Below are 21631 nucleotides of genomic sequence, written 5' to 3'. Positions count from 1 at the left end.
AAGAGAGTCTGAGCCTTCCTGAACCTCTCTTTTCTCACTGACAATACTTAACTAACCTAGCTCTCCAAAAATATGACCTGCTTGCATAGAAAACTTGGCCAATTTGTTAAATTAGACTGGGGGGAGGTTTTGTTTCCTCCTGTGACTCAAGTGTATGTCTAGCCTGTAAATATAATAACTAAATTCAGACAAAGTTGTGATGCCAGCACGTTAGTGTGGAGGCTGTCGAGTGCTATTTGCATTGCATTAGGATGATGATTACTAGAATATATTAATATCATTCAATTATGCATCTATTAGTTTTAATTAGTATGTCCCTGCTTGGACACTCACGTTTAAATTATTGTAGTTCTGTCTGTTGAAAATTGTCAGCAGTGAAATAGTATTAAGAAGTGCTCTGCATAAACATTTAATCCTAAACCAAAGTATAGAAGAAAGGTTACTGAATAAACTAAAAGTGAAATATAGTTAAATCCATTTTAAATACATTTGAATTCTCATTGTTAAAACAGGTTTTAGGTATCTTCTACCCGAAGGACCCCCCCTGGAAATTTCTCACGTGTGACTGAATATTGCAATGCAGTTTCTACTTAAAAATATCCAAATCCTGGTGATGATTTTTTTTAAGGTAAGCAAACTTTCCAATTGCTTTCAAAAATACCTGTGATGCCTTTGCACCTTCCCCATGTAGGCTTTATTAACCAAAAGATTCACTTCTTAATCACATGGAAGCATTAACAATCAATTGTGTTCAATGCACTGTCTAAAAGCCTGAGCAGCTAAATTGCAATGGCTGCCAAGGTCTCAAAGTGTTCACCTTTGTTGCAGCTTGATGAATAAGGAGATATACAGAACTGAGCACAAACAACCTCCTGAAATATCATATAAGCAATCTATATGCAATTTTAGCCATTGCTGAGGAAATTATTGACTTGCTGGAAGGCTGCATGAAGATTATGAGACTGTTTCCTGTCTTTAACTCATTATGAAACTAATTTACTAACCCTGATGATTTGTGAAGTGCCTTTGTGTACCCATTTTACTAGGAATACATTCAATGCATATTCATCAGAGAATGGCCTTTTGAAGCCATTAAAGCTCAAAGAGAGGCTTTTTAATCTTAAAGTGTGTGATCATAGCAAAAAATTATTTCCCTAAACAGTTGGCCATGGATGGAAGAATCAGCCTACAGAGTGCTAGATGGGAAGGAGCATTCCTGCAACGAGATAAAAAGAGCAGATGTGCCAAAGGATGGAATAGATGTTCAGAAACATGGGGCTGGTAATGTGGGGTAAGGAAGTCTACTACTGTCATCAGAAATATTGCATTTGTACCACCAACCATCATTTAGCTGTTTTAATTCTTTGCACCTGCTACTGCTGATCAGATAATTGTGTGCTTCAAAGTAATATAAGGATGATCTATAGGCACAGAGATTAGCTGGTTTGCACAGCTTTTAAAGTAAGCAACCCAAATGCACTGGAAGCCTTGGAGAAGACATTGGATTCAAGGAGTTAGTGACCCTGGGCAAGACATGCCTGAGTGATTTGACCTGAAAAGCTCATGTGTTATGAGAAACTGTTCCAGCCTGTTAAGAGAAGATACATAGTTTTGGGGTTTTACACAAGATAAGAACCACCATGGTATGGGAGGAAGGCTGAACCTCTGCACAGATGGAATCTGTGCAGCATGCTGTGGGAAAGCCACAGGATGCTTAGGGTTTGAGTACACCTTTAGCGATCATCTAGGTCCATCTCCTTGCAGCAGGGAGTGAGTCTGCCTGGCCCCTGTGCAGTGCTGCACAAAAGCTGGGTTCCCAGCACCTCAGGAGGTAGAAGATACACTCCCTGACTACATTCTTCTTTGTATTTATCCTTTATGCCATTAATTGTCAGACCTTTCCTACTGAGAACCAGAAGAGCCCCGCATCACGTCCTCTTCTCCTTTCTCCATGATTCCTCGTAGGACACCACATGCCTGGTAGGAAAATGCAGTCATTTTCTGCAGATTACAACTCAGAACATTATGCAGCAGTTTCTGCTTTAAATTTATCCCAGAGGAGTACAAATAAGTTAGCTCTCTCATTGATGTCATGTTCAATTATTGCTCTCAAACAGCAATTGAGCAATTGAGAGGAAATTCTCAATTCGCTTCAAATGCTAAAACTTAAAACCCCTCAAATCCTTAAAACCCCAAACAGATAAAACCCTAAAACCCTGCAGCAGAAAGCTATTGCTGGTTTAATTCAACCTACTTATTTTTGACTCATCAAATGAGAAGTCTGTTTGGTTTTTTGTTTTGTTTTGTTTTTCTTCCTATTCTATTCATCCTTTATTTGTAGCAGGAGTTAAGTGTAAATTTTCATTGCAAGATGTTATTAGCAACCTGAAGGATGATTGCAAATTACAAAGGAAATATACTTGATCAGACTCTGTAGCCATAATGAGCAGAGATTGAAATGGAATTTGAATGGAAGGTCTTGAGGGGCTTTTCTTGAAGGTTATTCAGAGTTCTTTCAATGAAGTATGTAAGCAGAAATACTTGGGGAATATATTAGGTACAACTGTTGGGGGGAGTTGTTGTTTGGTGTGCTTTTTGCTTTGAGTTTGTGAAACCTGTTGGGGGTTTATATAAATCCTTAATGTACTTGAGAATGTAGGTAGTCAGGTATTAGAACTGAGGGCAAAAATGCTGGAGATCAATGCAGCTCTGAATGATTGTTTTTTCCCTCCCTGAGGCTTCTTCCATCTAGCCTGAAAGCTAGCTATAATATTTCAGGCTTTATACAATAATTGTAATAGAATACATATTTCTTTTCCCTTAGAAACAAAAAAAAGCTTAAAGCTGAAACCTGCTTTTCAGATGACAGAACACAACATCTTTGCTAAAAGTAATGAAGACTGAACAGATGCCAACTTTATCTTATGCCATCCCAGCTACCATTTCAAAACTTTCCATGCATAAAACCTCACCAAAATTACAGGAAGAGGGGGAAGGAAGTGGAACATGTTCTAATCATACAAACATTCACATTGGAAAAGCCCCTCAGGATCGTCAAGTCCAACTGATAACCCTGCTTCACAAGGTACACCCTAAACCATATCCCCAAGCACCACATCCAAACGACTTTTAAATGCCTCCAGGGTTGGCGACTCAACCCAACCAACTCTCTGGGCAGGGCAGCCCATTCCAATGCCTGATCACTCTTGCTGAGAAAAACTTGTTTGCCAATATCTAGTCTAAACCTACCTAGTGGCAGGTTGAGGCCATTCTCTCTTGTTCTATCACTCCATTCAAGATAGAAGGTGAGATACTGGAATGTGTCCAGAGAAGGGCGACAAAGCTGATGAGGGGCCTGGAGCGCAGCCCTGGGAGGAGAGGCTGAGGGAGCTGGGGGTGTGCAGCCTGCAGAAGAGGAGGCTCAGGGCAGAGCTCATTGCTGGCTACAACTAGCTGAAGGGAGACTATAGCCAGGTGGGGTTGGACTCTTCTGCCAGGCAAGCAGCAGCAGCAGAACAAGGGGATATGGTCTTAAGTTGTGCTGGGGGAGGTCTAGGCTGGATATTAGGAGGAAGTTGTTGCCAGAGAGAGTGATTGGCATTGGAATGGGCTGCCCAGGGAAGTGGTGGACTCGCTGTCCCTGGAGGTGGTCACAAAAAAATTGGCTGAGGCACTTAGTGCCATGGTTTGGTTGTCTGGACAGGGCTGGGTGCTAGGTTGGATTGGATGATTTTGGAGGTCTCTTCCAACCTGGCTGATACTAATGATTCCAATTACCTCTGAGAAGAGACCAGCACTAACCTCTCCACAGTGTCCTTCCACGTAGCTGTAGACAGTGGTGAGGTCTCCCCTCAGACTCTCTTTCAAACCAACCATCCCCAGCTCCTTCCGTTGCCGCTCATAAAATATATTCTTCAGGCCCTTCCCCAGCTTTGTTGCCCTCCTCTGCACTCACTCCAGTGTACATATGTATAAAAACTAAGGAGTTTTAGGGACCAAGTGTGTGTACAGTCTCTCCAGCTTTCTACCTCAGTAAGTGCTCAAATTATTCCTTCCCACACAGAATTTCATCTGGATTAACTGAAATGACCTGTTCAAGAGGGACACAGAACTGCTTGAGAGAGTTCAATGCAGAGCCACAAAGATGATGAATGGAATGGAACATCTCTGCTACAAGGAGAGCCTGAGGGAGCTGGGGCTGTGCTGCTTGGAGAAGAGGAGACCGAGAGATCACCTCATCAATGTTTGTAAAGATGTAAAGGTGAGTGCCAGGAGGCTGGAGCCAGGCTCTGCTTGGTGATGCCCAGTGACAGAACAAGGGGCAATGGGTGCAAGTTGAGGCATAGGAAGTTTCCTTTAAATATGAGGAGGAATTGTTTCTCTGTGAGGGTGACAGAGCACTGGAACAGGCTGCATGGGCGGGCATTGGCATGTCCCTCTCTGGAAATATTCAAAACCCTCCTGGACACACTCCGGTGTGATCTGGTCTAGGTGATCCTGCTCTGGCACGGGGGTTGGACTGGATGAGCTTTCCAGCTTCTAGCCCCTGACATACTGTGATTCTGTGACCTACACAAGCATTTCATAGCTGGTTGGCTACGTAGACAATCAAAGTGAGTTGCCATGTGAAACCAAAAGGCAGTGGTTTAAAAGGAATATTTCCTCCTGCTTGTTGAGGAGGAACTGACTCTATATGGTGTTGCCATGCGTTGGTCAAACTGACTCTATGGTGTTGCCATGTGTTGGTCAAACTGACTCTGTATGGTGTTGGCATGTGTTGGTCAAACTGACTCTATGGTGTTGGTATGTGTTGGTCACTGACAATGATCAGTAATCAGTACTGGAGGGAGATAGATCTATGAAAAAGCAGTGGCTTCAGATGAGGTGACTTTGAAAATGAGTTTGAAGTGCAAATTGTCATTGTGTAACTTTATTAACAAATATTAGTTAGCACTGCCCAGGACACTGTGATTCCACAGCAGGAAATCTTCAGCTTTCCTCCAGTAATGCTACATTAGTCACCTCGGCTCCCTGAGGTGTCACCCTGCTAATAACCCCACTAATTGCCACCTCAGAATGTGACAGGTCTAAACCTTGCTCAATCCAAGCTGAGGTGGTAAGGTTGTTTCCTGGCTGGGATGGAGGCAGTAATTAATGCCAGAGGTACAGTGTGAAGCCTGGACACTTGCCACTGCAGGATTAGGTATTTTGTGATGTTTTGCTTCTGTGAAATGACATCTTAATCCAGGAGAACTGAACTCAGTGCAGCTGACTGAACTGCACAACAGGAGTCAGGGTGTCATGACCACGGCTAGAACCTGTCTTTTTAATGACCTCCCCTCTTCTGCATCTTTTGTCACAACCTATTTATCTTTGGCTACCAAGATGCTGCACTTGGAGATTTTAAAATCAAACCTTTTGTGTCTTCCACTACCTTCAGGAGTGCGTAGTACAGACACAATGTGGCCTCTGACCATCGCTGGCATCACAACGCCCTGACTTAGGTCTGACTTGGAAGGAGACGTTTGAGAGGTTTGACATTCCTGCTGCTTCTCGGCTCTGTGCATGTCACAACAAGATGTTGTGTGAGTCAAGTAAGTATTGCCCACTCTCAACACCTATGACACTGATGTAATTTACCTGGACCTGAGCAAGGCCTCTGACACTGTCCACACCATATCCTGGTCTCCAAGCTGGTGACACATGGGTTTGATGGGTGAGAGGCTGGAATGAGTTGTCCAGGGAGGTGGTTGAGGCCCCATGGCTGGAGGTGTTTGAGGCCAGGCTGGCTGAGGCTGTGGGCAGCCTGCTCTAGGGTAGGGTGTCCATGCCCATGGCAGAGGGGCTGGAACTACATGATCCTTGTGGTCCCTTCCAACCCTGACTGATTCTACGGCTCTTAAGATTATAGCTCTGCGACATCATACAGCAGTACTTTTGATTTTAATACACCAGAAAAGCAGTCAGTGAAAGGGACTGGAGAGAAATATGTTGAGCTACTTTATTGTCTTTTCCTAATTGTTAAATTTATGTTGATTAAAATGTTAATTGTCACTAATGCTGCTTACTCTGCTTCTTTAAACATGACCTTTATTCACTTGATTAACAGCACTGTATTTTACTCTGAGAAGCTGTTACTGCCAGTTTTGGTTAGGCAGTTTTATAGTCTGTTGCTATAGAAGTTTTGACATTTATATCTTTATATAGAAGAGATAAAAAATTAGGCTGACTTTAATATATGGAAATTTTGACCTGAATAATAAACTGAAAGTGAGTAGGAGACTGGTTTTATTATTCTTTAAATAATATTATGATCACTGTTGCCCTTTAATTTGATTAACAAAGATTAACCACACTCTAAATGCTCATCATCTTGAATATACATTGCCGGCTTGCTTTCAGTGAGTTGAGCCCAAAGAAAGTGGAGAATTAAAACTGACTGGAAGGTGTCAAAGGCTTTGTTTCCTGGAAGAAGAATATATTCAGGCTTAATGCATTTCTCTGTTGTGCTGATTCAGCAAACACTAAAATAGTGCAGTCATTTTGAGTCAGAACTTGATGTTTTGGCACCATTTTTGTATCAGTAGACTCATAGAATGGTCAGGGTTGGAAGAGACTCCCAGGATCATGCAGTTCCAATCCCCCTGCCAGGGGCATGCTTGTGAGAGGCCTCGAGCACAGCCCCACGAGGAGAGGCTGAGGGAGCTGGGATTGGTTAGCCTGGAGAAGAGAAGGCTCAGGGGAGACCTTATTGCTGTCTACAACTACCTGAGGGGTGGTTGTGGCCAGGAGGAGGTTGCTCTCTTCTCTCAGGTGGCCAGCACCAGAACAAGAGGACACAGCCTCAGGCTGCGCCAGGGGAGATTTAGGCTGGAGGTGAGGAGAAAGTTCTTCCCTGAGAGAGTCATTGGGCACTGGAATGGGCTGCCCGGGGAGGTGGTGGAGTCGCCGTCCCTGGAGCTGTTCAAGGCAAGGTTGGACGTGGCACTTGGTGCCATGGTCTGGCCTTGAGCTCTGTGGTAAAGGGTTGGACTTGATGATCTGTGAGGTCTCTTCCAACCCTGATGATATTGTGATACTTTCCACTATATCAGAGCCACATCCAGCCTGGCCTTAAAATATTCCAGCCATGTGGCTTCCACCACCTCATCATGGGCAGCCCTCTGGGTCTGTTCCTGAGGTCCAAGCTTGCAGCTCCCTGTTTCCAACACCCTCCAGCAAAGCAAGCAACATGAGAGCCACAACCTTGGGCAGTGGCTGGTCTGGATGTGACATATTTCAGCTGCTGCTCTGCGTATTTGCTGTGCTGGATGCGTCCCTACAGACACTGAGAAATAAGGAGCTGAAAAAGACCCAGGCCAAGCCCTGCCCATGTGTCTGAAATGCTGGGGAGGGTATTTTTTATTTAAAGCATGTTGCTCCTTACCCTGTGGTAAGGAATGAAAAATACCTTTGCCATATGGAGAGAACATTTTGTTTCACACTATCGTCCATGTGAGATGGTTCTCAATACTGTGTGACTGAGAAGGTGAAGCCCTTTCTCGTTTAGATTCACACTGATCTTCTAAAAATAAGATTATGCTAAGTACCACTGTAAATATTGTATTGATACAAATATTGCAGGATTGTATTTCAACCCTATCAGGCATATACTTTCAAATTCCTTCCCTATCTCCGTTATAAACTTCATGGCTACCACAATAACCTGCTGTTAATCCTCTAATTTCCAGTATATTAAAGTGGAATTCCGAGGAACCAGGAGAAGACACTGTGGTGTTGGTTGAAATAACACTAGAGCTTCTCAAAGCCTTTTGCTACTGCACATGGTGGAAAGTGTTGACAGATTTACTTGGAGGGTCATGGGGGAACAAGAACCTACGTGGGACAAGAGATCCTGTAAGTACAGTGAGGAAAAGAATGAATGATCTAGGTAAGCCTTAGCTAAATGCATGCAAAATATCACTGCTGAATTCTGTGGCATTTGGAGTTAGAGTGGGAACAGAATATGAAGAATGTCTCACTTTTGAGAGCATGAACACTGAGTTTATCAGTCAAGACAGTCAACACATATGAGCAGTTAAAGAAAGGCTGCTTTTTTTGTGAAACAAGCAAGCAAACAAAATCTTGGTCTTCTACCTGACAAGATGAAATGAGCTGTGCTTTTGTGCTATGAAAGCTGAGCAGCTGCCATGTGAAAGTAAGCTCATCTACATGTTCCAAGTTTTTTCTTGCGACGGTTTGGGTATTACCTGCCCCCCATTCATATGAAATCACTGAGACTAGACTCAGATAAGCTGGAAATTAGGGAATGAAGCTTTCTATTTACAGCTTAGCACAATATGCAAGCAGATATTTACAATATATACAGCTATAGAAAGTAATAGACAAATTAAAAGTAATACAGAAACACAACAGCTCTCCCAGAAACCAGAGTCCCCAGGAGAGGCTCCCAACTGCCCTTCCACATCCCTTCCACCCCTCTACCTTATCCCAGACCTTGCCTTATGTTCAAGGTGAGTTTGGAGAATTGGCATGGGGGGTTAGGAAGCAAAAGGATTAGTTACACAGACAGCAGGCCAGGGACAAAAGTACAGGCACCCAGAGACACAGCAACTCTGTTATCTCTGGTTTGTGTTCTTGTTTTTATACATCTCAGCAAGCCTATGAGTGCAGTACACATCACCATTGTTTCCTTTTCACAGCCTGTAATCTAATTTCTCTCACTAAAATACTCCAGCTAGCCTCAAACTAGCACATTGCTTTGCATCTTTATTTGTATTCTGGTTTTTTGTCACAGTTTTTTTTTTTTTCCTGTTTCTCTCTTCTGTTGTCTTTTTATTTTGCTTTGTTTTACTGGGCTCTCTGCCTCTCTCTGTCTTTCAATCTGTTCCATTTCTCTCCCTTGCTGATCTTTCATTCTTGACCCTTGTTGATCTTACACTGTTCAAAGTCTTTGACTGTCTCTCAAGATCTCTTCTTCAACACTGGATCATGATGACCTCAAATTCTTCTTTCACTATTGATCTGCTTCAGCTTACTGTCATGTTGAACTTCAGTATTGCTTCAGCCTAATGTTGTATTCTGCTGAGGACTCTGTAAATGGAATCAAAAGTAAGTGACAACACAGGAGATGCTAAAATAATCAGAAAGTTGATCTTTCTATCAATTTTCAGTGAAATCTGTAGTTAAAAAAATCTGATTTCCTTTCTGAGGTTTACATGCCTGGCCACTGGAAAAGAGAAGCAGAACTGGAAGGCTGTCAGTGAGACAGCTGACCTCAGCTGATCAGAGGCATGCTCCATGCCATATGCCATCCTGGTGTAGCAATAAATCCTGGAGGAAGAAGCAGGAAGGAGAGGGATGTTCAGAGTTACAGTGCTTGTCTGCCCACATAGCCATTCTGGAGCTCTGCTTTCCTGGAGATGACTGAACACCTGCCTGTTGGTGGGAAATGGTGAGTGTATTCCTGGGTTTGCTTTGCTTGCACACACAGCTTTTGCTTTACCTCTTAGATTATCTTGATTTCAACCCCCAGATGTTCTCACTTTTATCCTGGAAATTCACTTCCCTGTCCCACTTGAGAAGAGTCAAGGAATGGCTGTGTGGGAATGAGCTACCTTTTGGGGTGAGTCTACACCCCCACCTTTCCCTACAGCAACTAGACTGGGCATGTGTAAGAGTCTGGGAAGGGAGAGAGTCAGGACAACAGACTCGGACTGACCAGAGGAATATTCTATACCATAAAACATTAAAATATGAAAGGGAAGAGGAGGGAGAACGTCTGAGATTATGGCATTTGCCTTCTCAAGCAGCCATTGCCTTCGCCGAGGCTCTGCTTTCTAGGAAGTGCTGAGCATCCACCTGATGGTGGGAAGTGGTTAAATTCATTCCTCTTTCTGCTTTGCTTCCATGAGCAGCTTTTCCTTTCTGTATTAAATTATCATTGTCTTGATCCACAAATCTTTTTGGCTTCCTTCTATTTCCCCATGTCCCACAGGAGCAGGGAAGCGAGCGAGCAGTGGTGTGGTTTTGCTATTGGCCAGGTACGCTCACCACAACGTCAGGATCTGAATAGATGTGAATGAACTTCATATTGTGTAAATCTTTGCCTTTTGACTCTCAATAGTAAACCACAGTTCAGACTTTGTGCTGTATTTGGGAGCTGTTCTGTGGCACTTGTACAGCTATGGATACTTTATATTCCTTTGTTGGTTTTTCCATGTTTCATAAACAGATGCTGCTTCGTTAAATCCCTCTTCTTCTTCTCAGGAGACTTACAGCAGCTCAGAGTACCCAGGGAAGGTTGTGAAACAGTCCAAGGACATTTTGTTTATTCATAACCAGACTGGAGGAAGGGCTGTCTGTTAAAGAGAGGAAAAGGTTGGTATCAAGAATACATTTTCTTCCTAAAACAAAGAGTAGGCATAGAAATATGGGATAGAATAATTCATGTTTAAACTCTGTGCAGCATTACCCACGTTTGCAGCTTTAAGTGACCTGAAAGAGCGAAAAATAATGATCCAGTTTATAAAGGTTGAGAGGAATACTGCCCTACTGTCTACTTGCTGTCTACAAGGGAGGCTGTAGCCAGGTGGGTGCTGCCAGGCAACCAGCAACAGAACAAGGGGACACAGTCTCAAGTTGTGCCAAGGGAGGTCTGGGCTGGATGGTAGGAGGAAGTTTTTGACAGAAAGAGTGACTGGCATCGGAATGGGCTGCCCAGGGAGGTGGTGGAGTCACTGTCCCTAGAGGTGGTCAAGAAAATGAAGATAAGGCACTTAGTGCCATGGTCTAGTTGACTGGACAGGGCTGGGTGCTAGGTTGGACTGGATGATCTTGGAGGTCTCTTCCAACCTCGCTGATTCTGTGATTCTAATACTCTAAATTTATTTATCAATTCTGATTTGCAGTTAGACGAGAGAAGAGATTTAAACTAAATGTTAGGAAGAAGTTCTTTACAGTGAGAGTGATGAGACACTGGCACAGGTTGCCCAGGGAGGCAGTGGATGCTCCCTCCCAGGAGGTATTTAAGGCTAGAGTGGATGAGGCCTTGAGAGACCTGTTCCAGTGAGAGATGTCCCTACCTATCATGAGAGGGGTTGGAACTGGATGATCTTTGAGGTCCTAAACCATTCTACAAACCATAGGCAAAAATGTGTCACTCTTCGGATGCCAGGATGATGAAAAGCTGATGCCTTAACTGAGATCACCACTGACTATTTTCCTGTCTGCCTGAAAAGTAGCTAAGTTTTCACTCTTTTCATCTGACAACAAGAATTAATTTGAAATGATTATTTCATTACTTTTTGGAAGAAATATCTGATTCAGTGAACTAAGTACATATTCATAGGAAAAAAAATGTTTTCTTTTTCATGGGGAAAAATGTGATAAAATTAAAAACAGAAAAATAAAGACTTGTGTTATTTTTAAGTTTCCTTTATTTTTTACCTAATTTATCCTGGTTTTCCCCCCTTTTTTTTTTCCTTCTCTATTTCTTAATGTTTCATTCTGATTTTTGAAGAAATATCCACTTGACACTTACTGCAGTTTTGTAATTGAGTCAGCAATTGAAATTCTCAGAAGTTATTAATGACTGAAGGGAACCTGATACAAGAAAGTGTCTTAGCTGAGATGTATAATTGGCTGAGATGTATAAAAGCAAGAACACAAAACGTAGATAAGGCAGTGGGAGTCAGTGTGTGTGTATGTCTCTGTTGCAGGCGGCGCTGTGCTGTTTTCTTCTCTCCCTGTGTAACCCAACTAATACTGCTTCTAACTCCCCCTTGCTGATCCTTCCAGACCACCTTGCATGTAAGACAGATTCTGGGACAAGGTAGAGGGGTGGAAAGAAGGTGGAATGGTGGTTGAGAGCCCCTCCTGGGGACTCTGATTTCTGGGAGGGCTGTTGTGTTTCTGTATTGATTTCAACTTGTATATTTCTATATATAGCTGTAAATATTGCAAACATCTGCTTGTATATTGTGCTAAGCTGTGAATGTAAAGCTTCATTCCTTATCTTCCAGCTGTCTGAGTCTACTCTGGGTGATTTCACTCCCGAACCATCACACACTGTCAACAGGTCTGAAGATATCCCAAGGCGGATGTAAACCTTGCTGCGCTCAGACTGCTCCAGATGGTAAGCCTGTCGTAATACCTCTGTATATCTCTCTGGATATATCCCTCACTCTCTGCCCCTTGCACTGTAACTGTGGAAAAAGTTTAGTAGTTGTCTATTTCCCGAGGGGTTCGTATTTGGGAGAGCTATTCCTTTGTCTATTTCCTCCACCACAAAACTTGGCAGCCTTCTCATATGATCTGCTGCTCCCGTGCAGCCAGTAGATGGGTACCAGCTATGCAAACATGAGAGAGACCACAGGATGTGAAAATTGATTCTCTTTTTCCACTGGACAGCACATTGATCTTCAAGGACAACCAATTTGTGCTAGCTGTCATCTTCTGTTAAAATTATTAGTCTTCACTCTACCTTGGGAACTTCTTTTTTTGGGTTGTCAAAATTTGTCTGCCACCTCCTATGGCCATTGCAAATTTAATTTAGGTGAGGAGGAAATCTGGAATCCCATAATCCACTCTGCTTTAACATACAAAGAGTATAGGAGATGCTTACTTGCCATCAGAAAAAGAAATTCTCTCCTGTGGAGAACTGATATGTTCAAGACATGGAAGCAGTCCTTGCTAGAATAAATTCAATAAGGCAGTGACTTGCTGCCTTATGCAAGTTAAACTGCTTTAAAAAGGACCAGAAGATAGCAAATGGGATTGCTTACAGCATAACTCACTTGCAGAGTCTTTGCACCTACCAAATTTGTCAGTGTTAACCCTAATGGTACACTCAATACAGAGAGAAATATCTCATGCAACACTTACCTTTTTTTTTGCCAAATCAGCAAGCTCAGCCTGAGAGTAGCCAGGCAGAAACAGAAGGTACAGCACAATAATCACCCAAACATCTAAAAGGGCTGTCAGCCTCTGCATTCTACCTGAAATCAGGTATCCATTTCAATACAGTCTTTATGAATTAAAGTCCTTTTACAGCAACCTTTTACCATGTTTAACTGCCTGAAGAGGTAAATGTTTTAAAGCTGTTGTTCACAACCCAAGTGGTTAGCCCAGACACTGTCTTGTAGATAGCTGTGGAAAGAAACCCTGCATCAGTAGAGTTAATGTCGTTCTTCATCACAGGTTTTTACAGCGGTAATGAGACCACTAATTAATTTCCTAAGAATAGGAAAAAGAGACTCATTTACTTGGAGAATGCTGCAGACAGTCTGTAGTAGTCAAAAGAACTCCTAGAGCTACAAATTTGCTTTGCTAAGTATCCTTCAGCATAGAAAAGTCTATTTTATCCTTCTCTTTTTGTTGGGATTTTCTGAGATAGAGAGGACCTAAAATGAAATCTCAGGCTTCATTTTTGACCAGACCAAACAATATCCTACTTTTCTTTCCCTTGTGGAAATTGATGTCATGTATCTGTCTTTTTCACTGGTTTCAGGAACGAAGGAGCACTGCACCGAGCTTCAGTTAGATGATATCAATTACTCTTTCAGATCACACTCAGAATAATGAGTTGCTTGACTCAAACGTGTGGCAGTTTGAGCTAGATTTCTAGCTTGGACACAGGGGAGAGGTGAACATTCTAGGGATAGGCCATAGAATGGCAGCAATGGATAAGTTAATATCATTTCACTGGAGCATCAAGAGCTTTATTTCCAGAAGCACAGCTTGGACCTTCCCCTTGCTGCTTCTGCCACTTCACCTGCACTTGCTGCTATCTTCCCCTGCTGCTGTTTTGGCTGCTTTTGCTGTTTTGCTTGACCCCTTCCCCATCTTCATTAAAGTGATTATATTTCTCTAGTAGTTTATTTCTCCTTATGCTGTTATATTTAAACTATAAGAAATACAATTTGACTTTCCCCTAACTTTTCCCCAAAAAATCTGTGTTGTGGTGAGTTTATTCTACTGGGGGAGGGATCCACCCCAACCCAGGACAAAGCACTTAGGGTGTAATCTTTAATAAGAGCTACTCACTATCATCATGAAACTTTGCAAATTCCATTTGCCCTACCAGAGACAAAAGAAACTCTCACATAACCACAGATTTCTGTGGGTTGGACTCAGGTGAGACTATTTTATTTCTAGTTTTGAGTCTTCCCTGGCATCCAGAATATGACTGGAATAACTGATGACATTTTTATGGACAGAGCAGCTATCTGGACAGCTACTCAACAGACTAGGATTCTTCAGAAAACAATGTGTCTTACTCTGCCACAGCTGTGTTACTGTTGGTTCTGTTTTGTAGGGTGGCCAAGGTAGCGTGAAGGCTGAAGAGGAGCAGAAACAAAGCAAACTTGAAGCATTCCACTGGAACCTCTTAGTATTCAAGAAGCAGAAAGGGGAAGCAGAAAGGCCACGCCTGCAAGCAAAGTGAGACTTCTCCCTTTGAACAAAACGGTAGGCAAGGAACCTTGTCCATACGAAAACATCTCTGTAGTAATAGGCTGAATATTTGAAGAAGAACTTTTGACATTTTCCATGTGGATTTGTGTTTGTGGCTTCATGAGACCTTCATTGGTTTTGGTTATGGATCAACAGGCCAGTTTAGTTGGAACAGGTTGCCCAGGGAGGTTGTGGCTGCTCCCTCCCTGGAGGTGTTCAAGGCCAGGTTGGATGAGGCTTTGGGTGACCTGTTCTAATGGGAGGTGTCCCTGCATATGGCAGGGGATTGGAACTAGACGATCTTCGAGGTCCCTTCCAACCTCGACCATTCTATGATTCATTCCTAGGTTGACTTTCCTCCTTTCCTACACACTGTGATCAGTGCCAGCAATTACATTACACAACAAATCTCATCTGGTATGTACATTTCTCTTAAAATCCTTCTCTAGTTAAGTTGCTTCTGTTGACTTTTTTTTCCCCCTCTGACTTTTATTGTGTGACTTTCCTGTGTCTTTGTGCCTGAAATATTGATCTCTAGTCAGAGTTTCCTTTTAGAGTACCACATTTTTTTTGTGTGCACTGTCAGACAATCTGTAGATTTTCCATTAAAGTATTATTCCTCCTCTACATTTTTCAGACTCTTCAAACTGATAACACCTTTAGTTCTCTAAAAGGCATCTGTATTAACCAATAAATACAGAATTAAAAGAAAACACATCAAAAAAATGAAACACCACCCCCCCCCAAAAAAAAAACCCAACTCCTAACCCCAAACCCAGAAGTCTTAAACCTGTACTAATATGTAAAGTAAGTTTTAGTTTAGTAGTACAGAAGATGGACAATGTGGAGGGAAGCAAAACACCAGAGAAATGAAGACATTTCCAACCACAGAAATCCCCAGAAGCATCTCTGTGTCATTTACACAGTGCTGTACTCATGATACTTGATGATTCCTAAATCTCAGAGCGTTCCTGATCTTTTTTCTTGCCAAAAGCCTTCTCTGTCTTCTGGCAGCTTCAGCTATTTTACCTACAGCCAGACTGCTCTAGCTCAGTGAATGATGTCCCTGTCCATTTCTGAGAACTCCCACATCTAATGGGTAATAAGTTAGGGCAGGGATTAAATAAGCCTGTCAGAGTAGGGATTCAAAACATCTCAACACTGAAAGTAGTTGTACTTCTCTTTCTTAGATAAGACCTTCTTTAGCTCATAAGGAAATGATGGCAACCAACTTAGGATCCTGCTTATTTACTTCCTTACCTTGGCACACCCTGGCACATTCTTTGCTTGATTTCTTCTTCTGCATCTTGCAGTTGGCTATGCTACCTCCAAAATGGTAATAGGCAAGTCTGGAGCAAACCCTTGTATATGTTGATTGTCCTCAGCCAAGGTGAGATGAGTTATTTTCTTAATTACATGGCATATTCTAGGTGATGTGGATAATACATGGTAATATGGATCAGTAGGTCATTGCTTCCTCCCTCACCCTCTTAACACACTTTAGTTATTCCATCCTCTCCTTGCCTGCCTGATTTCTCCTAAAGAAGCTTTCTAAAGACAAAATTTTGAAACTGTGAATTGTGTGTTACAATAAAGGCTCCTTTCATAATGACCTCATTAATACTCATAACATTCATTAACCAGGAGCTTCATATAAACACCACATGTTTCACAACAGCTACTAAAGCCCGAGAGAAAGAAAAGCTATGGAGTAGTGCCTCTTCTAAGCACACACTGATACATATTGGGCATTTCTTTTTTTCAGATCATGGTGCAGAATTGAGCACGTGAATCTGGGTGTATTTGGAGATGAATGCTTCCAGAAGAACTGGAATAAGCATAACTGTAAAAGAGTTAAGGTTATACATGAACAAATATTTAAGGGGGTAGAGATTTTGCATATGGAGATTAATGTGAACTCCTTATCCTTTTGTTTTACTTTTGCTTTTTCCTTTCTTAGTATTTTGTAATATATAAAAATGTGGGTTTTTTTACTGGATGCCCTCAGGTATCACTTTGCATTCTAACTGTCTTGGTCATATCAGCATCTCTTGTGGACACCATACAATGTACATTACCCACTCCTTCAACTGTCCTTGCTTAAGTAAAAGATTACTAATAAAACAATATAAGACTAGAATGTGTTCTTAGTCCCTTATTTAATGCTTGTGATGAGAATTGTAAGTGCTGTTTCTGATTTTATAGGTACAAATAAAGTGTAATTCAGTGACAGAAGATATTAAAAGCAAAGAAAAAGAAATCAGTCTCCAAAATCTTGACAAATATTACCTTGCAAACGTCTGCCAGCCCTTGCTACTCTATTTGGTGCCAGAAAAGGATCTGACAGGCTAAGGTAGGATTATCTTTTTAATGTACTAGATGAATTTGGATCCAGAAACAAATTTTGTAAATGGATTAAATGCTTACCCACAGAAGCATGGCTTACCGAGCTAAGAACCAGGGCTGGAATCCCCACAGTCCTTAAACAGCTTTGACTCTTTCTCAGCCTCCTCCTTCCTTCTTTCTTCAAAAGGATGGATAGCTCACAATTACTTCAGGCTAAATTTGAGGAATCTGTTTCTCTGTCTGAGCCCTTTGCCTGCACAGCATTCAGGATTACAGACAATTCATCATTCTCACTTTTCCCCCTTTATTCTTTTCAATTATATGTATATATACAATTATATAATCTCTCTTTACCAGGAGATTAAAATAATATTGAGATGGCTTAGCCCTTTCAGAAAAGAGACAAAATATTGCCACCAAAGGAAGGGCTTCTCTATTTAATCTTCCCAGTATTGCCAAATGAAAGCACGCTGTAGCAGGTGTGAAGGGCAGACAAGAAGAGAAAATGGGAAGCAAAAGGAACTGATCAGGAACCGGTTTTCAGTATTCCTCCTGTTGGTAATGCCTAAGTGCTGATGTGGTCATTTGTCTGTACTAAATTCTATAACACAGCCGTTGCAATTTTGTTAAGCTACATTTTTCCTTCAGATCTATAGTTGATGGTTCCACAGGGAATCACAGATGACAGCAAACATTAGCAAGGAGTTATCTTTGTGCATTTCACTTAAGGTGAACATGAATCTATAGCATGTTGCTGCTACCTCACATCCCAGTGTCACTGGCAGGTATCATCCCAAGACCACCATTCTGTGTGTTGGGAAGCCATGTACAGGTGTAAGTCTTTTAATTCTTGTTGAAGCAGTTTCCAAGCATCTGCTGACAGTCTTGATGAAAGAATTATAATTCCCTGAATGGCACAAGACAGACCTGTCCTCATCATGAGGAGAAGACTGATGCTTTCTCAGTACCTAATTATTTTTTTTCTCATCTGGATAACTGTTGGTATTATGCCTCTGCAATCATTTCTGAGTGTGTGCTGCGGTCAGCAGAGGAGCACTTCAGTGAGCTGGAAATGGTTAGAGTGCACTTGGAAGTAATCATCCACTTAGACTCAACACTAGCAGTGGTCTAAAATGCTGTGTTTCTTGAACGAGACTGACAGCTAGACACATTCACCTCTTGGAAAATGTTCTTTCTCTTGATTAACACATTCTGTAGCTATTAGTTTGTCAGGAGATTTTAAGCCAAGGATGTTTAATCTTTCGATTGGTGATCTTAAAAGTATATTGAATAGAGAAAAGTGGAAGGGGAAGAGGGAGGGAGAGAGAAAGAGGAAGAGAGAATGAAGCAGAAGGATATGCGATTCATCTTTTATTCTCAAAGCACAACAAAGATTAGTGGGGGGAATATTGTCCTAAGCATTAAATGGATGCAAAACCTCAGACTTAGGAAAATCAAGGAGATTAATCACTTTAATTGCTCATGTGGCAAGAAAAAATAGCATAATATTTAAATTATTTTTTTCCCTTGCTTTCCCCTTCTTTATTATTGACAATGTAGGTTTATTTTTGATACCTCGATCAAGGAATTGCATTGATCTTGTCTCTATGCTTCTCTGGAACACAGCAGCATTTACTTCGTGGATCATAACGACCACAGCTCTTGGAAGCTATTCTGATCTCTTCACTACAGAAGAATGAGAAAGACAACATAGATTCAAACTCTACAAAACCCAGGATGCTATGAAACTGTGATATTATATTTTACTGTCAAATTTCTTATTGATCCACTTAAAGGGATGTTGACCTTTAATATTAATGTCCTTAGCTACAAATGTCATTGGAAAAGACTATAATACTTAATCTTCAGTGACATAAAACGTCCGTGTCTACTGTGAGCAAAGCCACAGCCTGTAGTGAGGGAACGTAGCCTTAATTGTGTCATTTACTTATCAGGAGGCTCTCAGCATTGGCTGTTATGAAAATTGAAGGTGAAGAGTATTACCAGGTGAAAATGCTACTATTCTTCACATAAAGCTGTTACTGTGAAATAAAAATTAACTTCATTTTTGTTGGAAAGCTGGTTGAATTATACATTTATATCAAAATATTAATATCAAGATGCTTTTAACATAAAAATGACAAGTACCAGCATGATACTTTACAACAATAAACAGAAAAGGCTTCATCCATTACTTTATCTGTCTGGAATTTGGTTGTTTTTTTATAGGATATAAAATATTACAAGGCCTGACCTTGGTTCAGAGCAGATGCTGAACAGAGACACCATTTCCTGTACTCAAATCTGTTTCAGCATGCTTTCTTCAAGAGTTAGGGAGTCCTAAGAAAGTGAAGTGTTCTTCCCATGCTGGGTGCAGGTGTGCAGGCATTGCCCCTGAGCTGAGTCTGTTTTGGCCATGACAGTGACTGATAATCAATCTCCCTTTTCTGTTCTCTGCCCCTGCCCCAAGGAGGGATGGGAGTGAGCAAGCGGGTGGAAGCTTAGCCCTCAGTCACCCACCATCAAGCCAAAGCCTGGTTTAGGTTATTAGATTCCCTTTACATATAACTGCTTTCTTTACCTAAAATTGCTTCTCTGTTTCATATCAAGAAAAAAACACTTTTAGCCTATACATAAACCACCATGCTGCCGAATTGCTGACTCTAATCCAAAAGCAAAACCCAAGTTGAGTTGTAGAGGTGTTCAAAGGATCATAGAATCAATCAGGTTGGAAGTGACCTCTAAGATCACCCAGGCCAACCTATCACTCAGCCCTTACCAACTAGACCATGAGTGCCTCATCCAGTCTTGAACACTTCTAGGGACTCCACCACCTCCCTGGCAGCCCATTCCAATGACAAATCACTCTCTCTGTGAAGAACTTCATTCTAATATCAAGACTTTACTTCTCCCAGCACCACTTGAGACTGTATCAGTTAAGACTAAGAAATCTTTAGGATTATGACTGCTGCTTGCCTTTCTTTCCTTCCTGCTTTTGGCCTTCTCATATTAGTATATGTGTGTATATATTAACATTGTCTGAGGAGCCAGTAGGAAGTTTAAAAAATTGTTAGTGGCCACCAATGCCTTTCTTATTATTAAAGGACTTAGAAAGTACTCAACCCCTGAAGTCAGTCATTCTCATCAAATGTGACCTAGTGGTGCTGCACAGTTAGATCTAAGTAACAAAGCAGTTAGATGAAGTGATAATGGCAGTGGAAGTGATACACAGGTTATGATCAGGTGAAACTTTAGGACACCATAAGTTACTTAACAAACACTTAACTGCAGGCTCTGAGAAAGAGTTGGCCACAAGAGAGTTTCCATCTGGCTCGTGTTGAATAACGCAATCCACTCAAGTCCTGTGGCGTGGAGATGACATCCATGGCCTGCATATATTTCACAGGACAGCAATGATGTGTGTTTCATCTCTGAAAAACACAGTCAATGTATCTTATTCCAAGGAGCTACCAGCAGAAACCTTTCTGGGCTAATTCTTCAGCCACTGCTCTGAACCAGTAGGTAGGTCTTAGAACAGATGACATGGATACATCAAGTATCAAGTAGCAAATGTAATTTTCTCCAAGTAGTACCATGAGTCACAGCCTATTATATAAGACAACATAGAACAGAGCCAGACCAAGTGTAGGGAAAGCTACACAATCTAATTAACATCACTCCAAATGTTTCTGTCAGTCCTAATAAAGCAAACTATAGAGACTTATAAAAATCATTTAATGATTTAATGATCCCAGGAGCTCCCAGCATGAGCTGATATAAATCACTGTAGTGCTTTCAGTCAACTTTTTAAAACCTTTGAGTCTCTGATAAACAAAATCTGTCTATTAATACATTCAGAATGAAAATGATACTCACAAATATGTACAACAATACAGTTATATTTCTTCTACTGCTAACATTAGCTGTGCAAAAAGTGGAATTACCTGCAGCCTGTAACAGACAAATGAGGTTGTTAGGAAGATCTATTGGACTATAAGAGAATTCCTAGAGACTATCATTCACTTATTAAAGATACTGGGGAGGTCTGAAGTGTTAGAATCATAGAATCAACCAGGTTGGAAAAGACCTCCAACCTAGCACCCAGCCCTATCCAATCAACCAGACCATGGCAGCCCATTCCAATGGCAAATCACTCTCTCTAATGACAAAGATTTGTGTGGTATAGAGACACTTGTAGTAGTAAAAATTGAAATCAAAGAAGATGCTTTCATCAGGCTACTTAAATTCACAGGTTTACCTTTGAAGCAATCACCTAATAATCCACTAACCACATTTCTTTTGTTCCTGATTCTTCTATCTCTTGAAATATCTTTAATTAAAGTAAGTTAACCACTAAGATCTCTTATCTAAAATCACTTCTACTTATCTAATTTTGTTCAGAGATGTCAAACAATTCAAGTCTGGACTCAATAAATACAACCTTGAGGCAATGTGCAGCTGTGGTTCTTCTTCATTTATGTCTACTTTGGTAAAAATATCTGATGGTGTCTTTAATGTACCAAAAGCTTAGTGAATCTAGGCTAAGTCCCAAGGGACTGACAAGCATCGAGCTGCTTGCTGACTTATACAATTGGTTGACTCCATAAGAATACAAAGTACATTTGTGATCATCCATTACTTCAAGTGAAGCTGGGGACGGAGTGGCTGAGAGCAGCCAGGCAGAGAGGGATCTGGGGGTGCTGGTAGAGCTGAAGATGAGGCAGCAGTGCCCAGGTGGCCAGGAGAGCCAATGGCATCCTGGCCTGGCTCAGGAACAGTGTGGCCAGCAGGACAAGGGAGGTTCTTCTGCCTCTGTGCTCAGCACTGCTCA

General features: G+C 41.5%; 3 long non-coding RNA genes across 3 annotated transcripts in view; 2 read left to right on the top strand and 1 right to left on the bottom strand.

Annotated features, from left to right (window-relative positions):
* The first annotated feature begins 7736 nt into the window (after positions 1–7736).
* LOC135189775 (uncharacterized) lies at positions 7737–9731 on the top strand. The gene is made up of 4 exons (XR_010308292.1): positions 7737–7896; positions 9034–9111; positions 9213–9454; positions 9536–9731. It is a non-coding gene; the product is annotated as an uncharacterized LOC135189775 (long non-coding RNA).
* A 432-nt stretch (positions 9732–10163) lies between these two features.
* Positions 10164–18997, top strand: LOC135189774 (uncharacterized). The gene is made up of 8 exons (XR_010308291.1): positions 10164–10380; positions 11721–11811; positions 12024–12136; positions 14318–14469; positions 14802–14871; positions 15768–15844; positions 16660–16807; positions 18361–18997. It is a non-coding gene; the product is annotated as an uncharacterized LOC135189774 (long non-coding RNA).
* Positions 18998–20076: 1079 nt separating this feature from the next.
* The window catches only part of LOC135189897 (uncharacterized), a 14211-nt gene continuing 12656 nt past the window's right edge, over positions 20077–21631 (bottom strand). Inside the window, exon 3 of the long non-coding RNA XR_010308357.1 lies at positions 20077–20231. This is a non-coding gene — a long non-coding RNA (uncharacterized LOC135189897). The remainder of the gene's footprint in view (positions 20232–21631) is intronic.

Source organism: Pogoniulus pusillus, chromosome 34, assembly GCF_015220805.1.
Source record: "Pogoniulus pusillus isolate bPogPus1 chromosome 34, bPogPus1.pri, whole genome shotgun sequence".
Classification (NCBI taxonomy): domain Eukaryota; kingdom Metazoa; phylum Chordata; class Aves; order Piciformes; family Lybiidae; genus Pogoniulus; species Pogoniulus pusillus.
This window is presented reverse-complemented; position numbering and strand designations above follow the sequence as displayed.